The sequence below is a fragment of the Zonotrichia albicollis genome, chromosome 8 (genome assembly GCF_047830755.1).
Source record: "Zonotrichia albicollis isolate bZonAlb1 chromosome 8, bZonAlb1.hap1, whole genome shotgun sequence".
Classification (NCBI taxonomy): Eukaryota; Metazoa; Chordata; class Aves; order Passeriformes; family Passerellidae; genus Zonotrichia; species Zonotrichia albicollis.
Genome location: NC_133826.1, coordinates 15434126 through 15447497, shown reverse-complemented (window position 1 = coordinate 15447497; position 13372 = coordinate 15434126). Strand labels below are relative to the sequence as shown.

General features: G+C 38.2%; 1 non-coding gene across 48 annotated transcripts in view; it reads left to right on the top strand.

The window, feature by feature from the left end:
- Nucleotides 1-13372, top strand: part of LOC141729846 (uncharacterized) — a 485161-nt gene that overhangs the window by 341609 nt on the left and 130180 nt on the right. The window lies entirely within an intron of this gene.

Below are 13372 nucleotides of genomic sequence, written 5' to 3'. Positions count from 1 at the left end.
GATCTGTATAATTTAAATATCAAACCTACTGTAAAGGGTAGCAATTAATGAACTATATGTTCAGTGTTTAAGCTGAGGGTCCTGGTCCTTTTCCTAGTTCAATTAATAGTGAAGTTAATTGGAGCTGGGTTGCATGCTACTGTAAATATTTTGTCTTTCAGTAATAAGTCAGGAGGCTTGTCTGGATATGTGGTCAAGAATAAGTCTGAGCTTTGTGAGATAGCACTGTGTGTGTTCATTGGTTTTCATGCTGGAAAGATCACAGACTGACATTGTCCAGGCTCATGTTGTTGGTTTAGCCACCTCTTCCTTCTGCACATCAGAGGATAGTGGGTACTTCTATTGTTTATGTGCCAGTTAATGTATTCCATTGGCAGAGGTACTTCACTCCTCAGGACTAGAGCTGCCAATTCTACTCTAATTAGTAAGCATTAAAATGAACTCCCAACCACACAAATCTTTCCCTGACAACTTCACACCCTATTAAACCCTAACTTTCTTGCACCTTAAAAATACTTCTTTCCACAATTCAGTGCTTTACTTTATGAGTATGCGCATTGCTCTTTGTAGAGTCTACCATACACCTGCTTAGCCTAAGAAATCTTGGCTTTCCCCAAAAAGAATTCAGAAATATTCAGAAGCAGAGGCTTAAATTAAAACAATAAAAGAATTATTATGCTTTAAAAGTATGCACATGTGCCTGTATAACCAAAACCTGTGCACACGGTTGGGCACTTGCCATGTAATTGTTTGGGTTTTGCAATTTAACTGTGTATTTGCACATTTCTGCCTTCACAGCCTTTAAAACATTCACCTCTTTATATGTGTGTTCTAGACTGCTACACAGTACTTTCTTTTAGCACGAAGAAAGCTTTCTCTTTTTTGTCAAATGTGACATAGCCACATATATGATATTACATTGAAAATGGGCTGTAGATGACAATTAAATGCAACAAGCATATCCAAGCTCTGGTGGGTCTCGTAATTTTTCCATCAATTTCAGAAGCTACATCACGCTTAATGAGATGAGATGGGAATCAAGGATGAAGAGGAGAGCTCTTCACCAAAATGCTACAGATATTTGAGAGCAACTCTAAGCATTTGCTGTTAAATACCACCAAGATAATCAGATTTCCAAAACAATGCATATAAATCAGGTTTTGAAACATGTGGGTTTAGAAGCTACCACCTCAAGGAGAATGTGTGGGAAGCAGATCTTGGGAGCAGACTCCCACTCGTGTTCTCTGTGTTCCTCCTGCTTTTAGCCAGGATCTCTAAATTAAAATGCATCAACACCCTGGGAGTAGGGATCAGAAATTAACAGCCAAAAGAACAGTCTGCGATTCCACATCTTTATTTCTCCTTTTACATTATTTTCTCTCTTATGCTGGCTGCTGGAAACTAGAGCAAAACCATGTCCAAAATATCCTTACGTGTCTTGTTGGTTAGTACACTGCCACAAGTGCTGGGAGTTTGAGATGCCCCAAGAAAAGGAGGGCCAATAATGGGATCCTCCCATTTCCCATCTGACTGGATTTTGTAAAAGAGGACCTGGCCTCTGTTTCTTCTGTCCTTGGGTAAAAACCTGCAATGGAAAAATGAATGGTGCTTTTTACTCACTCATCAACATTGGAGATAAATCAGGTCTAAGTTACTCTGAAGGGCTAAACCCAAACCCAAAGTCACCAGTCTTCTTGCAAAGGAAGTGTTAGTGAAGCCTTGCACTGATCCATATTTTTATTTCTAAGAGATACTTTTGATCTGTCCTTCTGTTTTTGTAGGCTATATTAAATGTGGGCTTGGTTTAGATTCAAACTTCAATACCTTTTGATAAATAGAATGTCAGCCAGTCTTCCTGGCATGTTTCTTTCGGTGCTTTTGTTTCCCCAACAGGTATATAGCCTGGCTTTGCATGATCTGTTGGTCTCCCAGTTTTTTCATCTGTCCCATTAAATTTGGGGTTCTTTCTCTGCATTCTGAAGATGCTTCTGCAAAAGTGATGTCATCTCTAATCCTGTTTTTCATTTGTATCAGGGTTGTTGTTAACCATTCTTTAAATAAAAATACAACATGATTCTTATATGCCAAAGAGCTCCACGGATAACCATATAATTTCAAAATGATACTGATTTTGTTTATATGCAACATAATCTTTTACAGTTCTTAGTCTTTATTTGAAGCATTGCAAAGTGGATTTTTATGAAAGGTATTATAAAGGACTCCTTGTTTTTTCATAACAGATTTGAACATTAACTGATCAGAGTTCAGATAAATAGTCTTTACTCTCCATTAAAATATTAAAAAGCCTTTGGAAGGAAACTGGCGTAAAGATCCTTCATTCTTGTTTAATGAACACTTGTTGGCAAGTATAACACTTTAATAGCTTTGCAGAATGAATTTTGTGTGTGCATCCTCCATTTCATTGTCAGACACTTGTCCAGGTGCTGGGAATTTATTGGGGCAAGCATATTTTTACTCATTAGTTCTGTATTTGATTACAGAACAGTAAAATATGAGCCACTAAGTCCCCGAGGCATAGCTGTGTACATTGAGATTAGTAATTGCATGTCATCGTGTTTTCCATTGGAATTTATATGAACAGATAGGATAGGTACTTCTTAAGTAGGTTTAAAAGCAAAGCAAATTTGTATTTAATCTTTTTTGCAGCCATATTTTCCCTAATGGAGTAAAGGTTAGGCTAGATGATATATTTTAAATATGGGTTTAATTTATTTCTCTTTTTTTTTTTGCCTTTGTTGGAGTATGAGGTTTTCTTTCTGACAGATTAAAGGAAATATATTGTAGCTGAAAAATTTGACTCTGTATGTGCTAATATAAACACAAAGACTGGTATTGTTGTCAACAATGAGTGTTTATGAATATATGTTTATATACAATATGTAGACAACATTTTTATCTTTAACCAGCTTTTAATGCTGTAGGTATGAATGAAAAACATATAGCAGCTCTAGGGATAAATTTTATTCCAACTGAATAAAAAAATGTCATTTTTTAAATGTCTTTAGGTTTCCTGTTTTTCAAGAACAGCTAAAATGCCTTTTATATTTTTGTATACTAAGAAAACTCTCAAAATAAAAATGGAAATTGTCCAAGAAAACCTTAATAAATTAGAAACAAAATCTTTTAGGTCATGTTGAAGGGTTAAACAATGCCAAATGTGCCGTTCTGTCCTGTATAAAAGTGCTCGTGAATGCGTTTTCAAAAACTGAATCTAACGAGGTACTTAATAGTCACAAAACTGGCACATTTGATAATTAATGTTCCTTACTGAATTTTTGCTGATGCAGTATAGTTTTAAATGGAGAGAAATGTTAACTCAACATGTACTTGAACCATCAGCTGTTTGGAAACTTCCCCTTTACTAATGTGAAATACCTGTGTAGGAGCCCTCAGCCAAATGCCTTCGTTAGCACATCTCCATCAAGGTGTGAGGATTTACCTGTGTTTGTGCTTTGTGAGCACATGGATCTGTACAAGGCCTAAAATAGTGTGATTGTGGTCAGTGGGGAGCCCCTCGTCCTGCTCCACTGGCAAATGAAGAAATAATTCTGCTTCCAGTGACTGAAAGAATGGGTGCTGAGCTGAGCTCCTGCCCTGCCATCCTGAGCAGCACACACAGAGTGCCACCAGAGCAGGGCACTGCAGGGATGCTGCTCACAGGCCACCCACTCTTCAGTCATAGCAGCTGATGGAACTTGCATTAGCTCTCACTGCACTTGTCCGTTGTTCCTGTTTAAGCAAAGTGGTCAGGGGATGATGATATTCTCATCCCCTGCAGGTAACTTGTGCAAAATAGAGATTTACAGGATTCAGGATTTAGAAGTGTCAATTTAAAACTGGAATGAGGAGCCTGTACCTTAACAATGTAGGCAAAATACAATTAAAACAGATATTTAAGCTCGAGAAATAAATGTTGAGAATAGGTAGTAAATATTGTTTTCTTTATTTTTCAGTCATGTTCTTCAGCAGTACTGGCAGTGTATTTCTTTGCTATTAACTTCCCACTGATTTCACAGTACACATATTGAATATACTACATGTTATAGAGCTGAGATTCAGAGGATTTTGAGAGAGAAAGAAATGTTGAAGGGTAATTGGAGCCACATAGGAAGAGTGGAGAAGGGATCCAGTGTGGCAAAAGATGGCTCAGAGAGGAATGTAGAGGCTCAGGGGAAGCTGAAAGTGGATCAAAACAGGACAAATGGAGGTAGAAAGGATCAAAATACCAAGGAGAAGGAAAAGAGAGGATTGTGGGTATATACAATGTTGTTCAGAGAAAAATGTGTGATCAGACAGACTGAGACCAATTTTGTCCTGGCTGACACAAGGTCAGAGGAGCAGGAAATCAGAAGCACTAGAAGAGGTGTTTGGATCCTAAGGATATGGAGAAGGTAGTAAAAGTGAAGCAGAGAAAGAACTACTGGAGCAAATATTAGAGCTGCATGAGAGATGGAGAAGTCATGGTGTCAGGAGAGCTCAGTGGGGATCAGGAAAGGATTACATGTAAAGCTATCAGGAAAGCCAGGAGTGGGTCAGAAAAGCTTACAGAGATTTGGTCAGAGTGGCCAGAGGGGCAGAATGATGCTTATTGTTCAGCATACTGCAGTTAGTTCAGAAGCCCTTACAGAGCAACTCCAAGGGTGTAAGTACCAAGAATATTAGCATCTTATATGGCAGATCTGCTTCATTGGCAAAATCAAGGCTCTTGCTTAGTTTATATCCCATGAGGATTTGGTTTGTTGGATATTGTCCTAGCTGCTGCTTTGGAATCAGCAGTGATTTTTCAGGATAGCTGCTCTTGTAATGCATAACCTCAGGATTTTAGGCAACTTACCTTCTGAACATCCCAAATCAGGAGGTTTATGGCCAGGGTCTCAGCATGGTTTTAATATTTTCTCTAAAAATAAACTGATGGCTTGAAGCAGGCAAATCTTTTGAGGAAGTCTTTATGCAGGAAAATTTTACCTGAAGAATGTAATTTAATAAATTCTTGCTGTTGTGGACTACAGTAACAAGGGCTCTATCCCGGCTTTGGTTAGTGAATGTGCTCCTGCCTATCCAGGCTCCTATACAGACTTTGTCACTAAACCACAAAGGTGATCTATTTCATAATTGTTTGCTTCAGATAGCTAATTCTGGCGGATGCCATCACTTGCCACTGCTGTGGCATATGTTTGTCAGTCCTCCCAGCACATAGCAAAGAAACCTTTTCAGTAGGAAAGCATTGTCATTTTATCCTATTCATCCCTACTCGAAACCAAACTGAATGGCATTAATTATCACTTCAGGTAGTAAATCAGTTTCTCATTCGTGAAAGGAATGCTTCATCTTGAGTCCCTTTGTTTTGTATAGCCAGAGGGCTATTACAGATGGTATTGAACTCATAAGAATCATTTTAGTGTTACTCCAGCACAAAGCAGATAATAAATGGATAACCTTGTTTTCCTAAAAAGCCATGAATAACTGTGGCTTTAAATTCAATGATTCTTCTCTGCCATACTCCCTCCAACTCTAGAAACATGTATTCAGAATCTTACTTTAAAGTCAAGGCAAAGTGCTGATTGACTGTACTGACATAATTGTGTTAATGACAAGACACTGAGAGTACATTATTAGATATGTCGCTTATCATCACTTTTTATTTGGCTCTGATCTGCCAAGCTCAAGTTATACTTCTTATACATTGTGGTTTCAGTCAGTCACTTAAACTGCTTCAGTGTTGAAATAACATTTTTACAGGTCTTTTAGCTGTAGTTCAAGAGCAGGAATTCTTCCAGAGCATCATTAAATTGTTCAAAGTTTGTTCTCACTGACAGGCTTGAAGTTTGTCCACTTAGAAAATTATTTCTTTGATCAGTAAAATGATTAATGAAACTACTCTTTTTTTAATACATGCATCCATTTTTTAATGCCAAATTAATACCAATAAAGTTTTTTAATATACAAAATTTATCCTCTCTATTGTCACAACTGAGCTCCTGCAGGCACCATCTCAAACTTTTGAAATGTTCTGTTGTCTAATGGAGGAGCATGCAATGGGAAATTGAGACATTCTCATGCTATGTTGTGCTTGATGTGTGTGTAGTTCAGCAAATAGTAAAGTTTAAGCAATTCTATGGTATGGGAGGTATCAAAAAAGGTTTACATTTAACTTGGTGTCATTCTTCCCCATTCATTCCATTGTAAGAAAAGCATCATTGTTGAAAGGTGAGCAGCAAATGAAATATGAACAGTTAGAACTCATAAACAGGATGTGCTTATTCAGGGACAGACTATCTCAGAGCTGTAAATATTTTGCATTGTGTGGGGATGTACTTCTATCTAACTAGTGCTAACTGGGAGGCATAAAGCTCATTCACCCATCCTGGTAAATTCAAGACAGAAGACATCTATTCAGTGTAGACTCGTTTTGCTTGTTGTTTGTAAACCGAAACAGCAGATTAGAAAGTCAGAATTTGAAAAAGTTTGGATTCAGACCTGAAGCTGTTGAAATTTTAAATTAACTGTTTTATGTTTGTCAAGATTATGATATCTTCATTATAGCACAGTTATCCTTCCTTGGAAAGGATTCACCTCCTGTGTTAGTGATGTCAGACTTGAAATAATAAAAAGGTTGGGCAGAATTTGTCAAGGCTTAATTACATCCAGAAAGGGCAGCTTTAAAAGGAAACCGTGATAGCTATAGCTTCCATAATGTTGCTGAAGAATCACTCAGGTGATGATCTGAGTATAATTAAATAATTTGTATATTCAATGCACATGTGAGCTTTCTTTTGTTGTGACTGGGAAATTCTCTCACACAAGTATTTCCAGGAACTGGGGCTCCTACAGGCTATTTCAGTTGGAATAATTAATAATAATTGTTCTTATAGCAGCCATAAATGCCTTGAAAGATGTGTTAAATAGTTACAAAAACACCCTAAAAACATCAGTCACCGCTATTATAATCACGAGAGGAAAATTTACATTTGTGATCAGACTGATAGCAGTCAAGTTCAGTTATGCTGTCAGTGACTGGAGCAGTCAGTTATGATGCAATGTGTAAATGCATTTGGATTTACAGTCTAACTCACTAAGTCATTGCTTTAGACTAGCAGGAAATAAAGTATTGATAATACTGACTCAGTACATATGACTATCATATGACAGTTTTATTTTCTTATTTTTACAGAACATTCTGACTGTAGAGATTCAACAAGCTTGTCAAGTTGTTCTGCAAAATGCTAGGATAACAAATCAGTCGAGTTATATTCTTGTTCTGTGATAGTATTAAGAAATTACAAAATCATGCATGCCTTCTCTGTCTCTGTGTATACACACACTCACCACCCCCACCCCCCCAAGTGTACAGTGTGTACACATAGATATAGGTATTTATTTGCCCATTGTGTGTGCTGGGCCATACACACATGCATGTACTTGTAATATTTGCTATTTTGCCAAAATAGCTACCTACTGCAATGTAGAGTTTTGAAAGGCTGCTGTGATCCCTCCTTTGCTGTTGTCTGGAATAGCCATTTTCTTTCTTTACGAAGTTAAAATCCTGGTTTAAACTTAGGCCTGCAAAGGGAATTATTACCTGTAGTGATGGTGCAGTCTGTTACAGAGTTAGAAGTAGGCTGCAAAGTTCGAATTTGGACTTTAAATACTCTAAGTCATCAGGTGCATGTACCCTGTACAGTAAGTACAGGTTTAAGTATGAATACTAATTTAAAGATGCACTGCAGCCTCCTACCATGTGGGATGCCAAAGATTGGAGAGACTGGGACTTGGGTTATCAGATCTCTGGGATAGTGAATGCATCTCAGGCTCTTGTATATGATGCTGACCTAACTCTGTACCTCAAATTTCAGATGTAATATAAGAGTGTTATTTTAATATGTTGCCTGTTTTCAGATCACCATTTGAAATGTCAAAGTCTAGGTCTACATTTTGTAAACTGAAACAGGCTGTTAACAAAGTGTCACTGGGATGAAATTGATTCTCTGAAGAGAGCTACACTGGTGGGCCTTCTGGCTTGTTTGTTTTATTTTGTGTAAGTGTAGGCTTTGGTTCTGAAAACACAAGTACTTACCTCTTTACATATGTGTAGTTCCACTGAAGTCTGTGGGGCCTCTGATAATCATTAAATTAATTCTCATAAGTGCTTCCAGACTTAGAGACTTGGATGGGGAAAAAAGGCAGTAAGAGCAGATTCTCATTTCTGACTTTCCATTAAATCATCCTTGTGATTTCTGTTCATCCCCATGACATAATTCTTGGGTTTTTTCTCCTCATTTAGATGTATTGCTTTTGGTTTTGTTTGTTTTTTGAGATGGAAGCTCTTTAAACCTTGCTAGTTATTTACTTTGGGTTCAGTGTCCCTCACAAGGGAACCACCGATGTATTTTTTCCCTTGGAAAAAAAAATTAATTTTTCAATTTTGGACTAAGGGTTCATGTCAAAGATGAAATAAAAAATAATTATTTGTAAGCCATATTAAACATTGGCCATTAAAAAGGAAATTGAAACATGTCATGTCAAATATCTTGAGAGAGAAAGAAACGAAGGGAGGGAGTTGAGAGGCACATTCCTTGAAGTAACTAGAAAGAGTCTCCTGGTGAAATGGAGGCATCCTGGGGATCACTGACTTTAATTAAGTAGAAATGATCAAGGCACCAGGGTACTTCCGGGGGATTAATGACTGACTGGGAGACTTGATGGCCTCAGGCAAAGCTGTAGGCCATTAACCCCAGCCAGTCCTCCGTTTTTCAGGAAGTGCCCTGTGCCAAGGTCATTTTTCCTATTATAGCTAAGGATGGATCTTTTCTGTAGTCACATGAGAGTCATGGAGTCCCTGATTTTTGTGTTGTTTTTTCCCTCTTTTTAATATCTGACTTATGACATATGGAGATATTTTTATTAAATTGCTTGTGCTGTAGTGAGTGAATAGCTTGGTACTGTTCTAGTCCAAATTTTATTAAAATTAGCACATGAATACCACACATGCATATTAGCCAAATGAGCATCAAAGGATTAATCAATACCACAATAGCACAAGGAGGTTGAGTACCATTGGATTATTAAATTTGATCCTAAGAATAACATTACAGTCTTGAATAAAAGTTTTGTTTAGTGAAAACAGTCTTGGATCTTTGTGGATGACTTCTAGCATCCTGTGGCAGAGTTTCAGAAGTTGTTGTATGTCTTTTCATTTCCCTTTCACCATTGTTTTTCACAGTCTGAGGGATTGTGAAATGTGATCAAAACTGCCCTTTTCCTGAACCATTTTTTCATCTGGGAGAAGGTACAACCAAGCAGTATGTTTGTACTAGTAGCATGAACTGCCGTTCTTTCCCTCTCCATAGTTCTTGGATTCTTCATGCCCAGTAACTGCCTTGTCAAGGGCTTCCCATCCTAGCATCCTGCACTATGAGCAGGGACATAGGAAAATGTTGTCAGGGCTGACAGCCATGTTTAGGAAAGCATGGGAACATTAATGTCCCTCTCACACTGAATCCCACCACATTGATAAAAATTACATTAGATATTATTGGATATTTTTGCAACTGGAAGAAAAAAATATTTCTATAAAATGCGGCCCCTGTAGGGTTCTCAGACTCCAGTTCCTTAGTCCTGGTTATGGAGGAGAGAGGAGTTTAGTGTTGTGTGGATGTGACCAGGCTGTTCTGTATACCAGGCACGTCGTTGCTGGGGGTCATGATTTTGTTCAGAAAGGGCCATTTGTTCTTGCTGTGGCAAAGTGATGGCAGTAACTCCTGCAGGCTCTGCCATCCCACCAGTCCCCCCTCCTGTTCTCTCCAGAGAGCCCCTGTGGGGGGCTGGTGCTGAAAGGGATAGCGGTGAAAACTCGAGGCAGCAGCGCCAGCCAGGAGGCGGCTGGCAGGGCACCGGTGCTCTTTGCTGTTTGGGGCTGGGAAGTGTTCCCCACGTGAGTGAACTCCACCACCACATTGCCTTTGTTCCCAGAGGTGTGAGGGCGGTGGGCAGCAATGGTCACAGACTGCCTTTGTCTGGGGAAACCACGTAGCGGTGACCTGCCCGGAGCAGCTGCTGTCTTGGTTTTGTTTACAGTGGTGAATGGTGTTTTACCATTTTGTGGGTAAAACACCTCTTTTTTTCTGTACTCTTGCTATTAATATTGCGAGATTATTGTTTATAATTATTGTTAATATAACTATATTGAGCATGTCTTATTCCATTGCTTTGTGGTTTTAGTAAATTGTTATCTCAACCCATAGTCTCTCCTTTTTGTCCCTCCCTTATGGTAAAGGGCAGGGGAAGAGGAGTGGCTTTATTGTTTAATTTCCTGCTGGTGTAAAAACCAGCACAATCTCATTTTACATCTTACTGAGCTGGGGACTTTGGGGTTGTACGTCTTGGGAGATGAGCCACATAGCTAACCAGACCCTCAACCACCCTATCTACCCACCCCTTTACTGGAAAAACATCTTAGAAACAACTGCTAAAAATAGAATTGTTGATTAAAATAAATTAAAGTAAAAAGCTTTTAAGCAATAGATCAAACTCTTCAGCTTTATGAGCTAAAGGTAATTAGAAAGTGTCCACTTAATACTCTTGTCACAGAATACTGTTGCAGCCATGTATAATTTTATTGCTTATCTATAGAGGTCAGAAGCAAGGAACAGACCTTGTGTCTCATTTAAACATTTCTACTTCAGCCACTGTTCCTATTCCATCTTATCTTGAATAGCTCATGCTGAAATCAAGTCATAATATTTTGCTTGTTACACTAAGAGATATTATCACTTACAAAATGTGCCTTAATAGAAACTTGGAAAACTCTAACCAGCCTTCTGTACAATACACATTTATCCTCAGCTCAGAGAGCAGCTCACCTGGAGAGAAGCCAGCAGGGCTGTGTCAGAGGAGGCTGCACAGTGGCAGAGTGACAGATGCCTGCTCTTACCTGCCTGGAGCAGCCCAGCGTCTGGGTGTCTCCCTGTCCCCTGTATTTGTCTTACCTTAACAGGCATGTTCTCTTTCTATGAGGCAGTGCATTCTTGGTCTCTTACTCTCTTTGGCCTTTCTTTCACATTTACATCTATTTACAAATACCGTCCTGGATGCTTCTGCAAAACCGAGAGTCTTTTTCTAGTGACTGCATGAAGGTACAATGTTGGCAATCCATAAGGCCTAGTAGTTTAGCTATTTTAAAAATTAATAGTGACTTCCACAGATGGTTTCTGTCTAAATCTTTCTGGTTAATTGGATAGTTAGATGCTGGATTTTGAATTATTATATGTAACTACTGGTGGGAAACAAAGAATTAGCACTGCTGCCGTGCCTGCCTCTTTTTGGCAGGTGTGTGTCTAAGAGTAGAGAAGGAATCCTACTCCTTTTGTTTCTGAAGGAGCAGAGGCAGCAAGAGCCTGTGCTCTTCATACGACCCATATCCAAGACACCAAGGGAGTTTTCTTGTTCTTTGTCTGGAGACCCCCTGAGGATGCTCCTTGCATTCTTTCACCTGACTCCATGTCAGATGAGTGGGATGCTTGATTTCACATGTTAGGGTTGTGGAAGGCACAGGCAAAGTTTTCTTAACAAGAGAAGTAATGGATAAATAGATACTTCCACTGTATTTAGGGGAGAGGATAGATATATGTGTGATGAGGGGGAAAAATAGTTGAATGCAGTAACAGAACAGTTACATTTTTAAGGTATCTTTAGTCTGAGGAGATCCAAAACCTTTTCAGCCTGTTTGCCTGGTACCAAAATGAAACTTTTTGGACCAAAAGTTATGCTAGGAGCACTGCTATCTGCAATGGTTTTTTAGAGGGAAAGCAAAGAGTAACTTCTCCAGTTGAAACTGCAGGGGGAATTTTAGGGTTGCAGGATGTAATTACCAGAGCTGGAATTTGGCTAGTTCACTGTGATTAATTTAACACCCGTATTCTTGTTAAAATTGCCATGGAGGTTTTGATGATCAAAACTAGTTAGGAACGAGCTTTGGCTTTCTGTTTCACCTACCATAAGTAAATGCAAAATACCAAGAAAGTCACCTATGTTATTTCATTTGTTCAAATTTTGAACAAATTTTTCTTCATATTTGATTTGGCTGATTCTACCAGCCATTGATGCGGAATTGCCTTACAAACAATTCAAATATTTCAATTAGAATTTTGTTTTGTAAAATCAAAATAATTTTGTACTTTTATTTTATATTTATATAATTCATTTATTTATTTTATGGAAGCAGAGTTGTTGAAAGCATTATATTACAGTGATGCTGCTTCTGTGAAAAGCTTGTGGGTTTGCAGTTGCCATTGCCCCATACTAATATGAAATGTAGTTGTAATGACATGTATGGGTTGTGTTTCTGAACAGCTATATGTTTTACATAAGGTAAATTTCTGAGTCACCCTATTCTGATGTGTTGTAAAATACTCCCCAAATCTCAGCATTGATACTACCTTTTTATGTATAACTTACTGATGGAATGTTGATGGAAATGGGTGTTATTTAGGATTTCTCCACAATTGGCATCAGTCAAAATGAGTGCCTTCAGATTAATTCTATAGAAGCAGAAGACTGATAAAACCTGTTGAAATTGAGTTTTCTCCTCCCAGAACAATTGAATTCCATTTTCCCAAGCAGACTGATTCTGTCCAGGATTACTGGCACCTGAAATATCACAGCTAAGTTCTATGGAACCAAAACTCTGACCGAGCAAACAACCTTTGAATTTGAGCTGGATACTACAGATCAGAGGTTTATTTAAGAGATACAGCCATTAATCACCTCTACCACGTACTCACTTTTGTAGTGTCTGTTGTGGAGAAATAGGCATCTGGAGAAATACTCTGAAGCATGTTTTATAATTTAGAAGAGAAATTGGAGGATAGCTTTTCCCTCCTTAATATTCCAATGAGATTTGGTAGCTTAACCAGAGATGCAATACAAAAGCATTTATGGTTCATGTTATATTAATACTGTGGCCTGATTATCAAAAACCATTACTCCTGGTTATCTTGCACAGGCTGAACTGAGCTGCTATAAGTCAGACAGACTGTCTGTACACAGTATGTTCCATGTTTATGATAAGAGTATTTTAATGTAAAAGGAAATTTCTAAAATTATTTTCTTTTAACAATTGGATTTATTAGAAATATGTGCACTCAGATTTGCTGTTCCGTGTGCAAGGAAAAATAAAGAAACTAGACACTTAAAATGTCACCAGTCTTTCCTGACTCTGTTTTCTAATGGACAATTTTGGTCAGATGTAGGGGTCTGAATTTTGAAACAGATGTACTGTTTACTTCATTCTTGGCAGAGACACAATAAGCTGCTTGCTTTTCTTCACTGTTTTGTTTTGATTTGTTTTCTCTCT